Below are 18,097 nucleotides of genomic sequence, written 5' to 3'. Positions count from 1 at the left end.
ATTCCAGAATCACACCCAAGCTTACCCATGTCAAGTTTACCTGTTTCAAGCTTTTTTTGGATGATGTTACAGCTTGGTAATATTCCAGAATCACACCCAAGCTTACCCATGTCAAGTTTACCTGTTTCAAGCTTTTTGTGGCTGAGGTTACAGCTTGGTATTATTCCAGAATCACACCCAAGCTTACCCATGTCAAGTTTACCTGTTTCAAGCTTTTTGTGGCTGAGGTGACAGCTTGGTATTATTCCAGAATCACACCCAAGCTTACCCATGTCAAGTTAACCTGTTTCAAGCTTTTTGTGGCTGAGGTTACAGCTTGGTATTATTCCAGAATCACACCCAAGCTTACCCATGTCAAGTTTACCTGATTCAAGCTTTTTGTGGCTGAGGTGACAGCTTGGTATTATTCCAGAATCACACCCAAGCTTACCCATGTCAAGTTTACCTGTTTCAAGCTTTTTGTGGCTGAGGTGACAGCTTGGTATTAATCCAGAATCACACCCAAGCTTACCCATGTCAAGTTAACCTGTTTCAAGCTTTTTGTGGCTGAGGTTACAGCTTGGTATTATTCCAGAATCACACCCAAGCTTACCCATGTCAAGTTTACCTGATTCAAGCTTTTTGTGGCTGAGGTGACAGCTTGGTATTATTCCAGAATCACACCCAAGCTTACCCATGTCAAGTTTACCTGTTTCAAGCTTTTTGTGGCTGAGGTGACAGCTTGGTATTATTCCAGAATCACACCCAAGCTTACCCATGTCAAGTTTACCTGTTTCAAGCTTTTTGTGGCTGAGGTGACAGATTGGTATTATTCCAGAATCACACCCAAGCTTACCCATGTCAAGTTTTCCTGTTTCCGTTCACCGGTGATGAGGTTTCAGGCCCCGTCCGCGCCAGCAGCTCCACAGCCGCCAACATTATAACAGTAACATTAGCACCTAAAGTTGTCCTCAATCCTCACCAGGGTTGTTGATTTTTTTTAAATAAAAAAATTGGATATTTTTATTCAAATCAGATTTTTTTATCTAAGTTGATTTTTTATATTTTCTTATAAATGAAAATAATTAAATGAACGTAAACCTCAATATTGTCTACATTAGTTTAAAACACATGTTGGAGTAACCTTGTATCATATTACATCGTGATAAGTAACCTGGCTGGCTGTTTGAGCCAGTCCTAAGACTGACCAGCTGCAGCCAGCCAGCCAGCCATGGCCAGCACCACACCACAACTCTGTCTACTCTCTTAACAGTCTAACCAGATCATATCATGTTTTGGACATGTCCTCACTGAAATTGCTCAAAGAAAAATGACAGCAGCTTCAAATCAAAGTATCAGAAAAGACTGTGGATGATCTATGTGTGCATGTGAAGTAATTCCTTGAAAAATAGGAGTATATGTTTCAATTATTTCCTTTACTGCAACCCTGATCCTTACGTTTGTAAAGTCGTAGGATTTAGTGAATAAGTGAGTCTTCAGCGCTTTCTTGAAGATTGCCAGACTGCCACTGTTCTTAACCTGTAGAGTACCATTGACGCGTCTCACGCGTTAAAACCGATTTGCAATCATATACTATTGACGCGTCAGACGCGTTTGCAAATTATCGTAATTAATTGCAATTGAAAGGACGCTCCCGTGCGCATCTATACACTCATATGGGTCAGAGCGTTGACTTGTGAGTCGGCCTAGCCTCTCCCAGGCCAATATGCCCCCAGGGGTGACGTCAACCCACATGGAAAGTGAATTTGGGCGTGTGACACGAACAAAATCAAGTCCGAAACAAAGTGAAAACGTTCTATAATCATTGTGAGGTCAGCCGAGTAGTGACCTTGAGCCAGTCTCACACACACACACACACACACACACACACACATTCCATCACAGCTGAATTGATTCTTCTCGGCACCCGGTACTGGTACCAGGTGCCGAGAAGAATCGATTCAGCCGGCACCCGGTACCAGTACCCAGTGTCGGGAAGACTCATGATCACTTGGCGCTGACCATTACCACTAGTGTTGGTACTGTTTGGATCTCGGTGACGCTGGGGGGCGTGCGGCCTCGCCAGTCGCCGTGCAGTATGGGCCCTGTTGAGATGATAAGCCTTGAATGTTGTGCTCGCTGCTGAGTCTCTGCCTCGCTGACCGTCTTTCCAAGTTCCCACCATTTTGTCCTGCTTTTCGTTTCCATCGTAGCTCCCGTCTCCATTATTTTATCATTGGATTTGTTTATTGGATTTACTGGATAATTCTTCATGTCCGATTCTTTTTTTAGGTTGCTAATATATATCGTTATTGTTATTAGACTATGATCGAGTACATCCATAATATCTACACATGCTATTTTTTTTTTAACGAAAAAATAAATAATCACTTCATTCAGAGAAAGAGAGAGAAACATCCTAATTGAGGCAGAAATAAATGAGAGAAAAAAGTCCGCTGTGTGTGTGTGTGTGTGTGTGTGTGTCACACACACACACACACACACAGTAGACTTTTTTCTCTCATTTATTTCTGCCTCAATCTTGAAATGTTTATATTATAACATACATGTGAATGTGTGAATGTATGTCGCAACGCCATGGCATAGCCGCCACGGAGGATGTTTATTAACATGTCAGGGCATAGGTTGTGCTTAGGAAGTGTTCCTTGCCGTGAGAACGGTGCTTATTCAGCAAGCCTGCTGCACTGGGCCGCTCCTGTACCGAGAGAAGCCGGCAGAATATAGCGGGCGGCGGGCGAGAGCAGAGGACTGCTCGGAGGTGTGCGTGACTCCTCCACACTGTTGTAAGACTGTGAATAAAGTTATAAAGCCACAACTGTTTTAATTACATGAGAGAGAGAGAGAGAGAGTAAATTAAGTGAACTCAAAGTGAACTAACGGCTACCGCTCGGCCAACTAAAAGGCTATCGTGTTATCTAGCGACGACTTCAGTCAACTGGAGAAAGCAGGCAACGGTACACCGGACCTGACGTGAGATAACAGTTCGTGCCTTAAATATTAACAACAACACTTAAAAACAGCTAACAAAAAGGTTAACAAAAGTGGTGAACAGCGGCTTCTGGACCTTCTCCGAAGTGTTCCATATGTGTTATCTCTCTCTCTCTTAACACTTAACACTTAACGGCCACAAGTGTCGTCAAGGGGCAGACAGGAAAGTGTGCAAGAACGCTGACACAAGCAGCACCATTCCCCCCGCCCCGTGCGAGTTGAGTCAGCACAAGCCACCACACCGCCCCGTGCGCCGCATGCAGCCCTGCGCGCCCCACCGCCACATCGCCCACTGGCGGGATCCTGCTTCCCAATTCTGGGACTCTCACTTGTCTTCTTACGACCTGGCACCAGTTCCCACTGTAGCCTTTGTCAACCAGAAGGCCGCTAATGTTAGCGCGTCCTCATCGGTAGTGGCGTCCGCTACCGAAAAGCCTAAGCGTCTGTCGTCTGAACTCAGCGCGGTGGGGCAACTCTTGCCTGAAGATGGTTGTACAAAGTCAGAGCCCGCTTAACAAGGCAGAACAGGGGGATGACAATGATGATAAAAAGAACCACCGGTAAGATCAGTGATGGGTAATGGACATATGGGGCAAGGTAAACCGGTAGAGAGTCAAGGACAGCTGACTCCAATTCTGAGAAATTTGAAAAGGTTAGCTCGGAAAGGCTATTTGTTACATACTTCATCCTAGAAAAGGTGAGATTCACTAAACTGTCAATAGGATAGATTGGGATGGCATTTGTGGCCACAAATCCATGATGGAGCTTCTCCGGAAAGGTCGTCAAATTGACAGAACGGAGGGAACAAGCCACCTGTACCTCTAGGTGACCTGCAACCTCTCTATAAGTTGAGCCTTCAGGACAGAACACTGTCACGTACACTGGTAGTGTGAAAAAAAAGTGAAATCGGAGAACCTCCTGTGGAAAAGTGATTTAGGGACGACGTGACGATAGGGGCAAGTCTCTAGAGCTTTAGAAGCATCTGACTGGGTCAGCACCACCTCGCAGATACCACCTGTCAACGGGAGGAATGCAAAGAGTGATGCTGAGCAAAAATAGAGATTGTGACACTCTGTTTTGCAGGACCCTAGGTCTGACGTCTGGCCCGTTGCATAAAGCGATAGATCATTACGAATCAAGACCACTGTGGCAGGTAAGTCAAGCACCATCACCGAGTTATTGACTGAGAAAGGGAAAGGTTCCAGCTGATAAACCTCAAACACATCCTTTGACCTGAAGGGAACGTGAATCACTATAGCTTCCGACGTCAGGAATGACTCCAGCAAGGGATAGTAGTGGTGTATGGCATGCATGTCAAACAAAGGTGTTAGTTGGTGGTCCTCTACTCCTATTTTCAAAGCCTTTTGCAAATCCCTGACTGGAAAAAGAGAAGAGGTAACCCTACCACAATTTGCATCCACTACATTCTGTATCACCAGTGCATTAGTATGGAGGACAGAGTTGACTGCACTCTCCAAGGCAGGCAAGGTTTGTAGAACAAGTTCCATTTGGTACATATTAGCCATGCCGGTCCACAACTCATTAATGGAAGAGCCTAAGGTTCGAGAATAAGAAGCAATATCCTGTACTGCATGCTCAAGTCTGGAAATGTGTAAGGAATTCATCCTAATGGTTTTGTGTTGAGTAGCAGCAAGTGAAGCCAAGTGGTTATACCTATCCCGCAGTTCCTCCACATCCTCATCCATTGTGGTTCCAAACAACATGCGGGAAAGTTGCCCAATCCCATCGATCAAGCCCCGTTTAGTACGGTTAGGAAAGGAAAGGGCTGCGTAGTTCTCCAAAGCAAGGGTTAGAGTGTCATTCAAGTACTTCATGCGGTCATGCATCAGACTCAGGATACCGTCTTCAGGAGCATTGCTATCCATCTGCAACACAACCCCAGTCACTTGCTCCGTTATTGTCCTCAGTGTGCCCGGTATTTCCACCAGAGTAGTAAACGGGTACTCGACCAGAGAAACCCGGCCCAAATGAGCAGAGAGGGCTCCCGGCTTGAGGTGCGCAGGGTCTGCAGCCAGAACGGAGCGCAGAAGGAAGTAGAAGGCGAGGGGCAACATTTCTTGGAACCAAGCAGAAAACCCTTATTGGCGAGGACGCAGGTTATAGTCGTGTGTTGGAAAGATAGACAAAGCATCGTCAGGCTGAGGCAAACAGGCGGTTCTCGCTGGTTCAACTAAAGTCGAATCGATCACCTCAGGCTGGGCGTCTGTCTTTTTGAGGCGATCACTATGCACAATTTCATATGAATTCAAAATGAGATCATAAAGCTCAAATTTGTGACCACCTAGTTGTCTAACTATCTGGCATGGGCCCACGAATTTAAGGGACAACTTCGAATGTCTCTCTGGAACTCGAATCATAACAAAGTCACCCACTTTCAAGGAAACAGGAGCAGCACGCTTGTGTTGCTGCAAGCACATAGCCTCAGATGTAGCCTGTAGTCTCTTTCTGACTTCTCTATGAATATCTGTGAAAACCTTGAGTTGAACCTTAGAATAATCATCTACATTATAATGCAAGCACTTGTGCTGTACAAAGTCCACAGCAAAACAATGGATGCAACAAACACTTGCCGATACAACAAGACATTAACAAATATTGGGGGGGGGGGGGGGGAGATATATATTTACATAGATTTACATAGAAAATCAGACCACACAGACCCCCTGGTCCAGACTAGGTGGTCTGTCCTTAAACCTAAGTGATTCTACAGAAGGCTCCAAAACGTTGCATTTCTACTCTAGTTCATATAAGTTGAAGGAAGTGACAGTCGAGCTTGTTTTTGGAGTCAATCGTGTTACACTGGACCACTGATGGTGGGTGCTTATTCCATTCTACTTTTCTAGCGTTGGTGAAGAAAAATTTGGTGCAGTCTGAATTTACTTGTCTGCAATTGAGTTTTATGCCATTGTTCCTCGTTCGCAAAGTGTCATCAATCATAAACAATGTTGATCTGTCTACATTCGTGAAACTATGAAGTATTTTAAAACATTCAATCAGTTTTCCTCGGAGGCGACGTTTCTCAAGAGAGAACATGTTAAGGGTGGAAAGCCTTTCTTCGAAAGATTTGTTGCACAAGGAAGGGATCATTTTTGATGCCCGACGCTGAACAACTTCTAATTTAGCAATGTCCTTTGCATGGTGGGGAGACCAAAGCTGTGCCGCATATTCCCAGTGGGGTCTGACTAAACTATTGTAGAGCGGAAGTATTACATCTTCATTCTTGAATAAAAAGTTTCTCTTAATGAAGCCCAACCTTCTGTTCACTTTATTTGCTGCATCGATGCATTGCTGTGAGAATTTGAGGTTTGACACGATTTTGACCCCCAGGTCCTTAACGCATTGAATGCTTGCGAGTTTAACGCCGCCCATTTCGTAATTGAACCAGGGGCGGATCCAGAAAATCAATTTGGGGGGTGCCCTATGGTAAAATTTCATAAGTTAGTGACAGCCTCAAAACAGTGAAGACCAATGAATTGTGATGGCTGTTCTTTCCTTAAAATTCGCAGCTCCCGAGCAATCAGCATATATGTGACAAATGATTTTTTCTTGTGTGTGTGTGTGTATATATATATATATATATATATATATATATATATATATATATATATATATATATATATATATATATATATATATATATATATATATATATATATATATATATATATATATATATATATATCATCATCATTCATCATCTTTTCATCGACGCCTGCTCCTAGGAGTTCCCACCAGGGGATGGCCACGGCAGAAGAGCTTCCAACTTTCTCTATCCAGACACTCCCTCCTTGCCTGCTCAAAGTTTCTCAAAGATCTTTCCCTCCTCTCCCCAATGTACTCTTGCACCCTATCCCTCCATTTCACTGGAGGTTGTCCTCTAGCATTCCCTCCCTCTATCTCACTCACATACACCCTTCTGGTCATCTTACTCTCCTCCATTCGCTCCACGTGGCCAAACCACTTTAAAGTCTGTCGCTTCACTTCTTCCACCACTCCACACTTCTTCCCTTCACCCCTGTGACACATTCCAAAATGCTCGTACACACTTTCATTACTCATTCTACTCATTTCCACTGCCTGCACTCTAGATCTCTGACTTTCATTCCAGGCCCATGTTTCACTTGCATATGTGAGGGTTGGTTTCAATATGTAAGCAGCAAGGGTGATCATAATACAGGTCATATATAAATTACAAACCTAACCTTTACAAAAAAGAGTTAATATGTAAAATTAGACACAGCTGAAGATAAAAAGGAATTCTTATAGGGCTTCTTTTACATGAGACTGAGGTAACACATTTGCAAAGATTGGCTGATCTAAAGAAATATATTTACAAATTCCCAAGTAATCAACAAGTGCCTCACTAAGCAAAGAGTAGTCGCCGTTTTTTTTCGCCGAATTTGTTCATCACTCTCGACTGAAATGGGGATATCATAGTGGACACAGAGGAGGGGAAGTCCATTCAGGCGCTCTTGGCCGACTGTACTCTTCAGATAGGTTTTCAGCCTTTTCTGTGCTGAGAAAGACCTTTCGGTTTCCGCGTTGGAGACTGGAAGCGTCAACAGAGTTTTCAAGAGAATGGCGAGATTGGGGAACATGCTGGTGCTGGTGTGTGCCTGGGCTTCTTTGATAGTTTGGAAGACCGGAACAGATAATGCCCAGCGCGCCGTTTCCACCTTCATGAGTGTCAGGGACTCAATGTCGAGCTCATAGAGCTTCGCTGCTTGAAGCACAGCCGCAACATCCATTTCGGGGCCTTTGAGGAGTTGCTTGAGCTGAAGTACGACAGGCACTGTGTCGTCACCGAACCGACTCTTCAACTCAGCCAAGTCGTGGTCCACAAATGGAATGTACACCGCCTGGCAGTAGTAGGTACTCCTCAACATTCTCACACGTAACATTTAATCGCTGGGTCTGTCGTCCACAGAGACGTGGCACAGGGATGGTGTCATGCGATGACCCCACCTCGACCAAAAGGTCTTCCGCTGTCATGAACACGTCGTGGAAATGATTCTCCGCATCTGCTCTGAACTTGGCAAAAATGGTCTTGATGCCACGAATCGTGGCACAGGCTGACACTAGGTCTCCATCTTTTCTCTGAAGAGTTCGGCTCAGCTCAAGAGTATGCGCCAAAAGCCGCCAATATACACTCCACTACAACCAGTCCAACGATAAAGCGGGGAACACGTATGGTGATGAGAAGGAGCCCAGCGTTGGCGTCAAGCTCTTCCTCTAGAAAAACAGCGATGACAGGCAGAAATTCAATGAAAATCAGCACTGCGTCATGCCTCTCAGTCCACCTGGTGGGGCACAGGGGAACAAGCTTTTTGCGCTTGGCCTAGGTGAGGTTGACAACCTCTGTGAAGCGGAGAGCGCATATTTGAAGAATGAATGAAGTTGTACACCTCGGTCAGTGTTTGAAGAGCGATCTTCACTTCCTTGACGTCACACGCCTTCGTCAGTACTAGATTCTGCCGGTGGTTAAAGCAGTGGATTGGCTTGGCCAGGGTGTACTTCTTCATGAGTACTGCGGCACACCCTTTGAATTTTCCCATCATGGCACTTGCTCCATCGAAACCAAGTCCCCTGCACTTGGCCATGTCCAATCCGAGGTCTTCAGCAGTGCGCCAAAAGGAGCCAGGCTAAACCTTTACGGTGAGGTCATAGGCGTGCACAAAGGCAAGGAAGTCTTCCCTTATTTCCTCTTCGAAGTGCTGAAGGATGATAGTGGCCTGCACTAAAACCCACTTTCTGCTTGCATGTGAGGAATGAGGTCACAGATTTTTTCCTAGGCCTTTAAATCTTGCTCTATAATATTCAATATACGATTCCAACAATGAAATACTGAAAATAAAAAAAATCCTGAGCTCTCCAGAAATGCAACAGGAAGGCACCAGTTTTCGTTTTGACTCTCCTAGAAAGTGGACATATTAGCAGACGGGGAGGGGGGGGTCGTCCGACCCACCCCCCTGGGTACGGCGTACTACAGCCCTGTACGAGTATATAGATTGTTAGATGAGTGCGGGGCCCATAAGAGCGCAGGGCCCTGGGCATATGCCCGTTGTACAATGGCCCTGCAGGAGAGTGAAAAATAACATCAGACACCGAAAAAAAAAATCTTGCCTGAGCATCCCGTCCACCTCCGCATAGTAAAGCCCAAGGAACCTATGGAGGAGGATTTTTTTAAAGTTTGGAGGACAGCGTCCAGAGCTATCTAGTGGCGGCCGGCTTCGCTCCCCAGCTCTCTAGCTTTTTAGGTGTATCTTAAATATATTTTATGTTTTCTCAATTCATGGGTGTTTCAAATATTTTAGTTATCCTAATATTTTTTTCGGGGGGGCCCGGGCCATCTGGCTTCCCACTCCCGTATCTGCGCCTGCATATGCCTACAGCCGACGACACATTTTGTATTATAGTTGCAGCACATTATAAGCGAGTCAGTTCTGTACCCACTATCCGCATGCACTCGAGGTTTTCTGGGGGGGGGAGATTTTTTTTTTGTGGGGGGGGGGCCGGGCCCCCTGCCCCCCCGTTTCTGCCCCTGAATTGAACAACTTATTTCTTGTTCCAACTTGAAGGACCTGGCACTTGTCTACATTAAAGGGCATCTCCCATCTATCAGATCAAGCTGAAATTTTGTGCAAATCCTCTTGGAGGCTTTGGCTGTCTTCGTCAGTTAGAACCAAGTTACCAATCTTTGTGTCGTCTGGAAATTTACTAATGCAATTTTTGAGTCCAACATCCACGTCGTTGATGTAAATAATGAAGAGCACTGGGCCAAGAACCGAGCCCTGAGGGACGCCACTAGTGATCGGCGCCCACTCTTGAGTTAAATCCGTCAATCACCACTCTTGTTGTCTGTTGCTCAACCAATTCACGATCCATTGGTTTACTTGACCGTCAATACCTATTTGCTTTAATTTATAAAGTAATTTATGATGTGGGACTTTATCAAATGCTTTCTGGAAATCAAGACCGACTACGTCCAGTGATTTGGTTACGTCATAAACTGAGAAGAGGTCGTTATAAAAGGTCAATAGGTTTGATAGGCACGATCTTTTGTTATGGAAGCCATGTTGTGAATCCCCAATTAATGAGTGGCTTTCAAGGTAACTCACAATTTTGTCTCTAATTATACTCTTGAGCAGCTTACCTACAACTGAAGTTAGACTAATGGGCCTGTAATTACCTGCTATTTTTCTGTCTCCCTTATTAAAAATTGGTGTCACGTTAGCCTTTTTGCAATCTGAAGGGACGATGTCTTGTCGCAAGAACATATTAAAAAGTTGTGAGGGAGGAGAATTTCAATCTTTGTTTCTTTAAGCAGTATAGGATATATTCGTCAGGTCAGGACTTTTATTTGTTTTAAGGGATTGAGACCTTTAATGACTTCATCGGTAGTTATTACAAAGTCTGGCAATGCATGCTCCAGATTTACGTTAGCACTGTTGTCGTCACTGGTGTTGGTGGTAGTGGTGGGAAATCTGCTTGTATTAAACACCGAGGAAAAGTAATTGTTTAAGAGGTTTGCTATGTGTTGGCTGTCAGACACTTGTGCACCGTCACTGTTTGTTAAAGGTCCAATTCCAGCCTTCCTATTTTTTATATACCTGAAGAAGGGTTTCGGATTATTTTTACAGTTGGCTGCAATGTTTTCTTCATATCTACACTTTGCGGACATACTAATCTTTTTCACCCGCCTGGCTTCATGATAAAGTCTAATGTTTTCGGGGTGCTTTGTTCTTTCTTTAGCCTGTACAGCAATTTCTCTCCTTAATCGAGTGTTTAATTTCGCTGTTATTCCAAGGTGGGCTTTTATTAGTGTTACTTCGCTTCTCACACATTGGGACAAAAGTGTTCTGCTGAGTGAGTAAATAATCCTTAAAGTTTAGCCAGGCTTCCTCTACGTTGTCGTCACCTGTATTATTTGTCGGACTTCTACGAAATTACCTCTTGAAATTTAGCAGCTTTATTTTCAGTCACTGTTGATTGAGCTCTGATTTGGCCTTTTGCTGATCTATGATCGCAAGAACCAATGTGTTCTCCTACCGTGACATTACTGACTAGGTTATCTTGGGTCACTATAACAAGGTCAAGTATGTTATTTTGTCGAGTTGGTTCAGAGACCATTTGGCTTCAGTAATTTTCTTCTAAAAATTTGATCATTCTTTGGGACTCGCCTTCTGTGCCTGACAGTGTCACCCAGTCGATATGGGGGAGATTAAAGTGTCCTAATATCAGGGAGTCGCTGTTATTAAGTGACTGCCTTAACCCGATACAGTGTCGTCTTTGTCATCGATAGGAGTGTGCCAGGTTGCACTTTTTAGTATTATTTATTTGCCCTAAAAATGTAAAAAATACAAATTATTTTATATATATATATATATATATATATATATATATATATATATATATATATATATATATATATATATGAGCAGCTTACCTACAACTGAAGTTAGACTAATGGGCCTGTAATTACCTGCTATTTTCTGTCTCCCTTATTAAAAATTGGTGTCACATTAGCCTTTTGCAATCTGAAGGGCCGATGTCTTATCGTAAGAACATATTAAAAAGTTGTGAGGGAGGAGAATTTCAATCTTTGTTTCTTTAAGCAGTATAGGATATATTCGTCGGGTCCGGGACTTTTATTTGTTTTAAGGGATTCGAGAACTTTAATGACTTCCTCGATAGTTATTACAAAGTTTGGCAATGCATGCTCGAGATTTACGTTAGCACTGTTGTCGTCACTGGTGTTGGTGGTAGTGGTGGGAAGGCTGCTTGTATTAAACACCGAGGAAAAGTAATTGTTTAAGAGGTTTGCAATGTGTTGGCTGTCAGACACTTGTGCACCGTCACTGTTTGTTAAAGGTCCAATTCCAGCCTTCCTATTTTTTATATACCTGAAGAAGGGTTTCGGATTATTTTTACAGTTGGCTGCAATGTTTTCTTCATATCTACACTTTGCCTGACATACTAATCTTTTCACTCGCCGCCTGGCTTCATGATAAAGTCTAATGTTTTCGGGCGTGCTTTGTTCTTTCTTTAGCCTGTACAGCAATTTTCTCTCCTTAATCGAGTGTTTAATTTCGCTGTTATTCCAAGGTGGGCTTTTATTAGTGTTACTTCGCTTCTCACACATTGGGACAAAAGTGTTCTGCTGAGTGAGTAAATAATCCTTAAAGTTTAGCCAGGCTTCCTCTACGTTGTCGTCACCTGTATTATTTGTCGGACTTCTACGAAATTACCTCTTGAAATTTAGCAGCTTTTCTTTATTTTCAGTCACTGTTGATTGAGCTCTGATTTTTGGCACACTGATCTATGATCTAAGAACCAATGTGTTCTCCTACCGTGACATTACTGACTAGGTTATCTTGGGTCACTATAACAAGGTCAAGTATGTTATTTTGTCGAGTTGGTTCAGAGACCATTGGGCTTCAGTAATTTTCTTCTAAAATTTGATCATTCTTTGGGACTGCCTTCTGTGCCTGACAGTGTCACCCAGTCGATATGGGGAGATTAAAGTGTCCTAATATCAGGGAGTCGCTGTTATTAAGTGACTGCCTTAACCCACAGTGTCGCCTTTTGTCATCGATAGGAGTCGTGCCAGGTTGCACTTTTTATTATTATTTTATTTGCTAAAAATATAAATTATATATATATATATATATATATATATATATATATATATATATATATATATATATACATATATATGTATATATGTATATATATATGTGTGTATATATATATATATATATATATATATATATATATATATATATATATATATATATATATATATATATATATATATATATATTTATTTATTTATTTATTATTTACATGCGAGGAATGGAACCCTAGATTGTTCGTTGTCTTATTTTTCTGCGTCTCAGAGCTAACGATGTCATACCAGAAAAGGGAAATTTATCTTTAAATTTTTTTAGAGCCTATATACTTTCCATTATAAACACTTCTCACAACCCTAAAGCGTAAGTAATGTATAAGTACTGCTTTACTCATAAAAACCTCAAAAAATAAACAGGAATTGTAAGTAAAAGAAAATGATTGGATGCGCATCAGGCAACACCACTCACTTCAAGGCCGTCTCTACTACAACCGTAGTTCACAAAGTTCAAGAAAACACAATGATGCTTCCGACGATAAGTTTTCATTTCCGATTACTCTGAACCATAATTTACAATTCCACATGCCTTATTGTGGGGTTCTTGAAAGGTCTGGACCTCCAAAAATCCCGTAAATTCTCAGCAATAAAAAATTATAAAATAAAATATCTGAAAATTGAGTTATCAGACTCACAGCCCCTCTAGTCCATTATTACTTAAATATCTGACCAATCACATTTCTCATAGGGTAAGCAAAACCCAGATAAACCTGCTCTTAAGTTTATTGAAAACAACAAAGAAACTCACTGGAAATTAAGAATCATTAATTAACACCAAGCACACAGCAACCTAGTAGCTATCCTAAACATCCTAGCAAATGGTTACTTAGCTGTAGGTGGAGAAGGGGGAAACCACACCTGGTCTTCCTTGTGGTCCTTTCGGCCTGGAGTCCTTCTGTCCTCTTCCCGTTCCTCACTGCAACGCGCCGTGCCCTCCTTCCTCCCACGGGTTTCCCTTGACCTGAGTATACAATCACTCTGGAATTGTGGATACTAGAAGGCAGGAAAACCCCACGATGGAGAACGTGGCATGGGAGGGGGCGAGGGACGTCAGCTCGTGGTGGAGTCTCGGAGGAAGATGATGGGTGCGGCGGCGGCCCACAATGCTCAGGCCGGGCTCCACAGTCAAGATGCCAGCTCTCGCCATACAAACATCTCGTTTTTCTGTGCAACACTTATGCTAAAATGCCCTAACGGCTATGGAATTGTTATTTATTAATAACCTAACACATGCACTTGGTCATAGTGGGTCATGCATCCCACACATAGCTCAGCGTTGGCAGTAATGACGAAATGATTTGAAAAGCTTCTGTTTCCCGCCTGATCTGTGACTCTTCCCGCTCTCTCAATCAAAATGGCGGGGACTCCCGCGGTAATTTTCCACAGGCCACTCCCTGAATAATGAAATCATGACACTTACTGAATATAGAATCAAGGAATAATTACCTAGAAGAAAGTAACTTACCTTCTTGTATAATGATTTTTGTTGGAATGCGGACATATGTACAGTCATGATATAAAGTGATGTCGCCCCTCTCAAAATGTTTCGTACAGGAGCATTTGAAGGTAACGGAAGCGATGTGTTTTTATTGTTTATGTTATAATGTTCCCTTTTTCATGATAATCTATAATACGTTGTGATGTAAAACACGGTAAAATAACAGTAGTAGTACCTGAATTACAATTATACATTCATTTGCTTTAAAAAATGCAACTGCGAATGTCATGTGTTGTTTTCAGTGCTGAAGACAACCTTGAAATGATTTAGCTCACGTCGTGTGCCTATCTTTGCTAAACAGTTGTTATACGTTGTTCAGATTTAGGCGATATATATATATATATATATATATATATATATATATCTATATATATATATATATATATATATATATATATATATATATATATATATATATATATATATATATATATATATATATATATATATATATATATATATATCTATATCTATATATATATATATATATATATATATATATATATATATATATATATATATATATATATATTTTTTTTTTTCTGGGTCATTCCATGAATTGTCTTCTGCAATTATTAATACACACGCACAGTATGACACGAAGCGAATGAACAGTTACTGACATTATTTGCGTTATATTGATTAAGAAACGATCAAATAATAAGGTTTCACATTAAACACTTTTTATCACTATTGTGGCTTCTTATCATAAGCATGGGCACTGAAATATATAGTAAAATTGCTCAGTAACGCTGATGAATGAAGAATGCCTTCATAGGTAGGGTTGCCATAATTATCTGAACTATCAAAATTCCGAACGCTTCCACGAACACTCGACCATAGCCTAATGTTTGGCAGCGTTGCGATTAGCCTACCCGCCTGCACCACCACCTCCATTTCAAAGCCATATTTTCTTATTTCCTCACCTTCCTCTATGGCACTTATAAGCTGTGGAAATGTTCCACTGATCACCTCCAAGCATTAGAAGTCTACATGAAGCTTTTGTCATTGTTATATTGACCAAGAAAGGCAGTGATGCTTGCGATCGGCGGCAAAGAGTGAGGAGCTTGGAGTTACAAAACAAGACTATTCTGAAGCTATTTATTCTTATTTTTCCATCTCCCACTATCCCTCAGTAGTTATAGGCTGTGGGCATCTTCCCTCGATCACTATCATTCATTAAAAGTCCACGGAAAGCTTTTGTTATCATTATGTTGACCACGAAAGGCAAAGAATGAGTCAGAGCTGAATAATAGGTATGGTGCGCGGGCGATGACGTCATCATCATACGAGAGTATAAATTAAATCAATTACGCCATCCTAGTTTAGGATATTGACTAATTATGCATGTCCTATATATTGTGCATATGTTAGATTTAGTGTTGTCAACAATGATCATGAAAAGATAATTCTACTTTCTGTTTGAGTAATATGTCGATAGTTCGACTTCATTTGACTTGTTCCTTGGTGAACGAAAACACTTTGTGTCAAAATATTTCAACAACTCTTTGTAAGACATCATTGAATCTTTCTTTTCTATTTTTTTTCTAGCTTCTAAAATATATTTAGTGAAGTTATGATGAAGATACAGGAAAATAATGGTACTCTTGAAAATATATAACGATACTTGCGTGATTGAAAATAAACGTACACGGCGACATCACTTCATATCACGACTGTACAGAAAGGCCCTTTAACATCCATTTAAAAATATGAAGACTTGTCAAATTATTCCTCTTTACTGTCAATGAACAATGTTACATACACAAACAAAAATAAAGGGCGTATAAGCCCTCAAAAGAGCTTGCGTATATATACGTACTAAACACTTCCCTAAGAGGTACGTATATGTACCTACTAAACACTGTTTAGTACTGTGTTTAGTGTGATGGAGACCTAGTGTCAGCCTGTGCCACGATTCGTGGCATCAAGACCATTTTTGCCAAGTTCAGAGCAGATGCGGAGAATCATTTCCACGACGTGTTCATGAAAGCGGAAGACCTTTTGGTCGAGGTGGGGTCATCGCATGACACCATCCCTGTGCCACGTCTCTGTGGACGACAGACCCAGCGATTAATTGTTACGTGCGAGAATGTTGAGGAGTACCTACTACTGCCGGGCGGTGTACATTCCGTTTGTGGACCACGTCTTGGCTGAGTTGAAGAGTCAGTTCAGTGACGACACAGTGCCTGTCGTACTTCAGCTCAAGCAACTCCTCAAAGGCCCCGAAATGGATGTTGCGGCTGTGCTTCAAGCGGCGAAGCTCTATGAGCTCGACATTGAATCCCTGACACTCATGAAGGCGGAAACGGCGCGCTGGGCATTATCTGTTCCGGTCTTCCAAACTATCAAAGAAGCCCAGGCACACACCAGCACCAGCATGTTCCCCAATCTTGCCATTCTCTTGAAAACTCTGTTGACGCTTCCAGTCTCCAACGCGGAAACCGAAAGGTCTTTCTCAGCACAGAAAAGGCTGAAAACCTATCTGAAGAGTACAGTCGGCCAAGAGCGCCTGAATGGACTTCCCCTCCTCTGTGTCCACTATGATATCCCCATTTCAGTCGAGTGATGAACAAATTCATGGAAAAACGACTACTCTTTGCTTAGTGAGGCACTTGTTGATTACTTGGGAATTTGTAAATATATTTCTTTAGATCAGCCAATCTTTGCAAATGTGTTACCTCAGTCTCATGTAAAAGGAGCCCTATAAGAATTCCTTTTTATCTTCAGCTGTGTCTAATTTTACATATTAACTCTTTTTTTGTAAAGGTTAGGTTTGTAATTTATATATGACCTGTATTATGATCACCCTTGCTGCTTACATATTGAAACTAACTAGTTTTCTTCGAATGCTCGTATGGTGATGATTTCTACCTGTTCAGATCTGCCTTTTCACTGGTCGGATGTACAATTTGAATTGTTTCTTGTTATTGCTTGCCAGCTTAAATATTGATTGCACTTCAAATATATATATATATATATATATATATATATATATATATATATATATATATATATATATATATATATATATATATATATATATATATATATATCCTCAAGTAAAATGAATGAAGTTATGGATGAGAATGGAAAGATGTTGAAAGACGGGGAAGCTGTGAAAGAGAGATGGAGAGAATATTTCAAAAACTTAATGAATTTTGAGGGTGGACGTCCAGCAGCTGTAACAGCAGCAGTTTTGAGTAGAGGTAGAGGAGGAGTACATAAAGAAAGAAGTATAACATATGAAGAAGTAAATCAGGCAATATAAAGATTAAAAAATGGAAAGGCAGCAGGAATTGATGGAATCACAGCAGAAATGTTGAAGTGTGGATGAGATGAAGTCGAAATGGATGGTCAAGATATGTGAAGTACCATGGGAGGGGGGGAGGTACCAGCAGACTGGACAAAAGCCATCATTGTCCCAGTTTACAAGGGGAAGGGCAGGAGAGGGGAATGTGGGAGCTATAGAGGTATAAGTCTCCTGAGTATACCCAGAAAGGTATATGGAAAAGTCATAATAGAGAGGGTGCAAAGAATTACAGAAGAGAAAATCAGTGAAGAGCAAGGAGGCTTCAGGAAAGGAAGGGGATGTGTGGATCAGATAGTTTCCTTCAGGATGGTTGTAGGAAAAATAATAGCAAAAGGAAAGAAACTATACGCTGCCTTCATGGATTTAAAAAAAAGCTTATGACAGAGTCGATTGGATTGCATTTTGGGATGTTTTAAAGATTTATGGTGTGGGAGGAAAACTGCTTAGTGCAATAAAGTCTTTCTGTGAGGATGCATCTGCATGTGTCAAAACTACTGGAGAAACAAGTGAACATGTTGAGATAAAAGTGGGCTTAAGACAAGGGTGTCACCATGGTTATTCAATATTTATATGGATGGTGTCATTAGAG

This window comes from Eriocheir sinensis, chromosome 4 (genome assembly GCF_024679095.1).
Source record: "Eriocheir sinensis breed Jianghai 21 chromosome 4, ASM2467909v1, whole genome shotgun sequence".
Lineage (NCBI taxonomy): Eukaryota > Metazoa > Arthropoda > Malacostraca > Decapoda > Varunidae > Eriocheir > Eriocheir sinensis.
This window is presented reverse-complemented; position numbering follows the sequence as displayed.